General features: G+C 44.5%; 1 protein-coding gene across 1 annotated transcript in view; it reads left to right on the top strand.

The window, feature by feature from the left end:
* The first annotated feature begins 844 nt into the window (after positions 1-844).
* Positions 845-6,000, top strand: part of LOC140210098 (plasma membrane calcium-transporting ATPase 1-like) — a 350,393-nt gene continuing 345,237 nt past the window's right edge. The window contains exon 1 of the mRNA XM_072278933.1: positions 845-985. The gene's annotated coding sequence lies outside the window, so the exon portion shown is untranslated. The remainder of the gene's footprint in view (positions 986-6,000) is intronic.

Genomic DNA, 6,000 nt, shown 5'->3' with positions numbered 1-6,000 from the left:
ATGGTCCACTCTCCTCCCCTATCGGATTCCTCCTTCTTCTCCCCTTTACTTTTTCCACCTCTCACCTCACAGCTTCTTACTTCATCCCCCACCCATCCACCCAGTTTGGTCTCACTTATCATCTGCCAGCTTCTACTCCTTCCCCTCCCCCAGCCTCTTATTCTGGATTCTTCCTCCTTCCTTCCCAATCCTGGCGAAGGGTCTCCGCTCAAATCGTTGACTGTTTATTCCCCTCCACAGATGCTACCTGACCTGCTGAGTTCCTCCAGCATTTTTAGGGTGTTGTTCTGGATTTCCAGGATCTGCAGAATCCGGCAGCATCTCTAGGAAGAGATACAGTCAACGTTTCGGGCCGAGACCCTTCGAGACCCTTTGGCCCAAAATGTCGACTGTACCTCTTCCTATAGATGCTGCCTGGCCTGCTGCATTCACCAGCAACTTTTATGTGTGTTGCTTGAAATTCCAGCATCTGCATATTTCCTCATATCCGCAGAATCCTGTGTGTTTATGGTTCACCTAATCCGTTGTGCATCCAAAGCCTCCTTGAGTTCTTTTCCAATGACATCTATCTCCCCCTTAAAAAAAGCAGTGATGCGCCCTCTCTCACATTGAGAATTGCATATCCCAACAGCATTCTGCATTGAGAAGATTACCTTTTGTTTCTGCCGATTGTCTCGAATGCATGCCCTCTAGTGGAAATCATTCTTTCCTCTGCTCCCTTCAGCAAAATCCCTTACAATTTGCAGAAACATCACTGCCTGGATCACACTGGCTCATTCCGGTGACTCCAAGCCAGAACCATTGGCATTTAGCCACTGAAGCTATACTACGTCTGGGACTCCCATGCCACACCTGGTCAGCTGCAGAAGTTTTGCATACTGACAAGATTTCGAAAGGCTGAACTGAAGTGAATCAGTTCTGACACAGAAGCTCGACACCCTGCTAATTTCACTGACTATTCTACGGCTTAGGAGCTTTGAGAAAAGTAAGTAACTTCTCCTTTATTATTTCACTTTAGGTTAATGTGGTTTATCATTTGTTTTATTATTAACATGACTTTAATATCTTTAAATGTTAATACTCTTAAAATTAAAACCACGCCAAGGTAGTGTAGGTGTTAGCACGACACTATTGCTGTTCAGGGTGTCGGAGTTCGGATTCAATTCTGTAAAGAGCCTCTGTGTGTCCTCCCTGTGGAATGCCTGGGCTTTCCCCGGGTGCTTCCACATGGTTTAAAGACATACCGGGTGGGTCAGTTGGTCACTGTAAATTGTCCTGTGACTAGGTTAGGGTTAATCGGGGTTGTCAGGGGTTGCTGGGATGTTGTGGCTCGAAGGGCTGGCAGGGCCTACTCTGCACTTCATCGCTAAATAAATAAAAAGACGTTGTGTGTTTCGATGCTTTGATGCCCATGTGACAAATAAAGCTAAAGGCAACATGCTAATTTATTTTTGTTCCAGATTCCAGCATCTGCAGTCTGTTGTGTGTAAGCATTAATCCTGTGTTATTCACCCCATCAGCTCCCAGCAGATCACAGATCGCAGAGATGAGGAGGAATTTCTTAAACTGGAGGAGTTTCTTAATCTGTGGAACTAATTTGCCAGAGACGGCTGTGGAGGCCAAGTCATTGGGTATATTTAAGGCAGAGGTTGATAGGTTCTTGATTAGTCAGGGTGTCAAAGGTTACAGGAAGAAGGCAGGAGAATGGGGTTGAGAGGGATAATAAATCAGCCATAATCGAATGGTGGAGCAGACTCAATGGGCTGAATTGCTTAATTCTGCTCCCATGTCTTATGGTCTAATATTTTTAAATTATTTTTATTGTCCTTGTATTGTTTAATATTCTAGTTCAAGTTTATTGTCATGGGCATTTGTACCCAAGGTATAAGTCAATTCGTCCATAAGATCACAAGACGTAGGAGCAGAATTAGGCCATTCAGCCCATCGAGTCTGCTCCACCATTCCACCATGGCTGATTCCGGATCTCATTCAACCCCATACACCTGCCTTCTCGCCACATCCTTTGATGCCTCGAGTGATCAGGAAACGATCAACTTCTGCCTTAAATATACGCACGACTTGGCCTCCACTGCAGTCTGTGGCAGAGCATTCCACAGATTCACCACTCTCTGGCTAAAAAAAAATGCCTCCTTACCTCTGTTCTAAAGGGTCGCCCCTCAATTTTGAGGTTGTGCCCTCTATTTCTGATTACCCTCACCGTAGGAAACATCCTCTCCACATCCACGCTATCTAGTCCTTTCAACATTCGGTAGGTTTCAATGAGAACCCCCACCCCCCCCACCCCAGCATTCTTCCAGTCAAGTTTATTGTCATTTAACTATATACATATATATAGCGTATATGACCATATAATGTATATAGAAATGATATAACATTTCTCCGAATCAGGGTGCAAAGCACAGTTTTAAACATAACACACAATAACTTATGAAGGTAAGGATAAAATCACAGGTGAATCACACATAAATAACAAACTAAAATGTATTAATATTAAGTATTGTAAAGTACAGAACAGATTTACCAGTGACACTTCGAATACGATACAACAGGGTGTTCAGAAGCCTAATGGCCTGAGGGAAGAAACTGTTTCCTATTCTGACCGTTCCTGTTTTTATGCATCGGAGTCTCCTGCCTGATGGTAGAAAGTCAAAGAGGATGCTGGATGGATGGGTGGGATCTTTAATAATATTAAGGGTCCTGCATATGTAACACTCCTGGTAAGTGTCCCTGATGGATGGTAGGGAGCCCCTATAATCCTTTCAGCTGTTCTCACAGTCCTTCGAAGAGATTTGCGGTCTGATGCTCGGCAGCTCCCGTACCAGATGGAGATGCAACTTGTCAGGATGCTGTCAATGGTGCTCCTGGAAAACACAGTTAAGATGGGGGGTGGGGGCCTCACGCCTCAATCTCTTTAGGGGGCTGCTGTGCCTCCTTGTTCAGGGAGGTGATATTAAAGGACTAGGTGAGGTCATCCGTGATGTGAGCTCCCAGGAACGTGGTGCACTTAACTCTCCCCACGGAGGAGCCATGTATTCGCGGAGGGGGATGGTACATCTGCACCTTCCTGAAGTTTCATAGCATGAAAATTTCATGCAATGAAAACTAGCTTTCGCAGCATTAACCACATGACAAATTGAAATTCCATAAATTTAAACTAACATCAATTCTGCATTATTTTCACGACAGGATAAACAAAAATAAACATGATGATATTAGTGCAAGTTGAGGGAAACGTAGGCCAAGGTACAATTGGGGTTTTTCGGGTAGATTCAGGAACGTAATGGCAGTGGCGAAGAAGTTGCTGTTGAACCTTGAAATGTGGGTCTTAAGGCTCCCCTACCTCCTGCCTGATGACAGCATCAAGACGAGACCGTCAAGGAGAAATGTCTCTGAATGGGAAGAGTTATTTAAAAGCCATTAGAAATCACACACTGCTTTTACATTGAGCAAAACATGGGGCAAAACACTAGCGTTGCAGTTAGTGTAACACTTTACAGCACCAGTGATTGCGATTGCAATCAGGGTTCAATTCCCGCCACTGCCTGTAAGGAATTTATACGTTCTCCTCGTGACCGCTTGGGTTTCCCCCAGGTGCTCTGGTTTCCTCCCACATTCCAAAGGCGTACGGGTTACCGTTAGTAAGTTGCGACCATGCTATGTTGATGCCGGAAGCATGGCGACTCTTGCGGGCTGCCCCCAGCACATCCTTGGATTGTGCTGGTTGTTGGCGCAAATGACACATTCCACTGGATGCTTTGATGCACGTGTGACAAATAAAATGAATCAATCCAGAGACATTTTTCCAGGGCAGAATTGACTAATATGAGGGGGTATAATTTTAAAGCAATTGGAGAAAAGTGTAGAGGGGGGATATCAGAGGTAAGTTTTTTACACAGAGAGTGGAGGGTGAGTGGAATGCACTACCAGAGGCAGATCCTTTAGGGATATTGAACAGACTCTTAGATAGGCACATGGATGATAGAAAAATGGAAATCTATGTGGGAGGGAAGGGTTAGATTGACCAGAGTAGAGTAAAAGGCCGGCACAACAACATGGGCCAAAGGGCCTGTACTGTCACATTCTATGTTCCAGATTACAGGCCAGCTTTGTTGTTGACCTTCTCGATTAAGTGATTATTAATTGAAAACTACTGCTTTGAAATGGCTATTTGCGTTATCCAATCGGTTACTTGTCTAAATGGAGCAGAGGACATGAGAAGTGCTGTACTTTGCTGGGATTGCACTACATTGTGGGCCGATGGGCCTGTATTGAGCTACATTGTTCTATGTTCTATGTAATTACAATATGACAGCTTCCTGGTTATTTGTATTGATTACTTTTTTTTTCCAGTTGCTTTTTGAAAATGGGTTCAGTTTGCTTTGGTGGACATGTGACCAGTGTAGACCTCTATATCACTGTTCTGGTCTAGTGCGTGTAAAGGTTTTTCCACCTCAATTGTTTTGCTTGTTCACCTGCCCTCAAAAATAAATTAAGTTTCATTTAATATTTAATGACCAGGACTCCCATTTTTTGCCTTGTTTTCCCAAGACATTAGCTTTGAAGTTGGCTATACCACAAAACTGTGCTCCTAAAGCCATAATCGAGCCGGCCGGTGGTGTAGTGACGTCAGCACTGGGCTTGGGAGGCGAGTGGCCCCGGGTTCAAATCCGGCCGGATCCTTGCGCACTTTCCATCCGTGTTGGGTTGAGTGTTAACCTAGCAACTCGGCCTCGCGAAAAACAGACAGAAACGCTAAAGAGATGACAAGGTTGCCACTGACTGTGCCACAAGGCATGGAGAGGGATATCTATGAAGCCATGATTCCCTCCAAGGGGACATAAACTTAAAGGAGGCGTGTGTGTTTCAATGGCCCGGAGACAATAGACAATAGGTGCAGGAGTAGGTCACTCGTCCCTTCAAGCCAGCACCGCCATTCACTGTGATCATGGCTGATCATCCACAATCAGTATCCAGTTCCTGCCTTATCCCCATAACCTTTGATTCCACTATCTTTAAGAGCTCTATCCATCTCTTTTTTGAAAGCATCCAGAGACTTGGCCTCCACAGCCTTCTGGGGCAGAGCATTCCGTATATCCACCACTCTCTGGGTGAAAAAGGTTTTCCCCAACTCCGTTCTAAATGGCCTACCCCTAATTCTTAAACTGTGGCCTCTGGTTCTGGACTCACCCATCAGCGGGAGCATGCTTCCTGCCTGCAGCGTGTCCAATCCCTTAATAATCTGACATGTTTCAATAAGATCCCCTCTCAGCCTTCTAAATTCCAGAATATACAAGCCCAGTATCTCCAATCTTTCGACATATGACAGTCCCGCCATCCCAGGAATTAACCTTGTGAACCTAAGCTGCACTCCCTCAGTAGCAAGAATATCCTTCCTCAAACTTGGAGACCAAAACTGCACACAATACTCCAGGTGTGGTCTCATCAGGGCCCTGTACAGCTATGTTGGCTGGAATCAGGGTCTTGTGCTTTGGCTTTTGGTACCATCACTCATGCCTAACAGGTCACAGGGTAAAGGTCAGACTAAGAGCGCAGGGGTTCAGCTCAGGGCTAACAACCCTGACTGGCCAAGAAATATAATTGTTACTGAAACAGCAATGAAGAATCCTTCTGTACAGACAGAGATGGAGGACCTTCATTGTTGCCCTAAATGCCAGTGGTGTAACAGGCAGTGAGTAAAGCTATAATCCAGATCAATAACATAGATAGCGAGAACAATTTCCATGTTTCCAGAGGAGTGACATTGTTCCATCAGATCAGTCCTTGCAATAATGCTTCATTTTGAACTTCCCATCTTACTGCTCCCTAAACTACCAATCACTTTAGATTTATCAATATTATTAATAATGCATTTTATCAAACAACTAAAGGAGCTCTTGATCATTCCGTTATGGTACAAGAATGTTTGGACAATGGTTTTTTTTCAAGGTGTTAATAAATAATGCATTGAGTTACTTATTA

Source organism: Mobula birostris, chromosome 14 (genome assembly GCF_030028105.1).
Source record: "Mobula birostris isolate sMobBir1 chromosome 14, sMobBir1.hap1, whole genome shotgun sequence".
Classification (NCBI taxonomy): Eukaryota; Metazoa; Chordata; class Chondrichthyes; order Myliobatiformes; family Myliobatidae; genus Mobula; species Mobula birostris.
The sequence above is the reverse complement of the archived record's forward strand: the minus strand, read 5'-3'. Positions and strand labels throughout refer to the sequence as shown.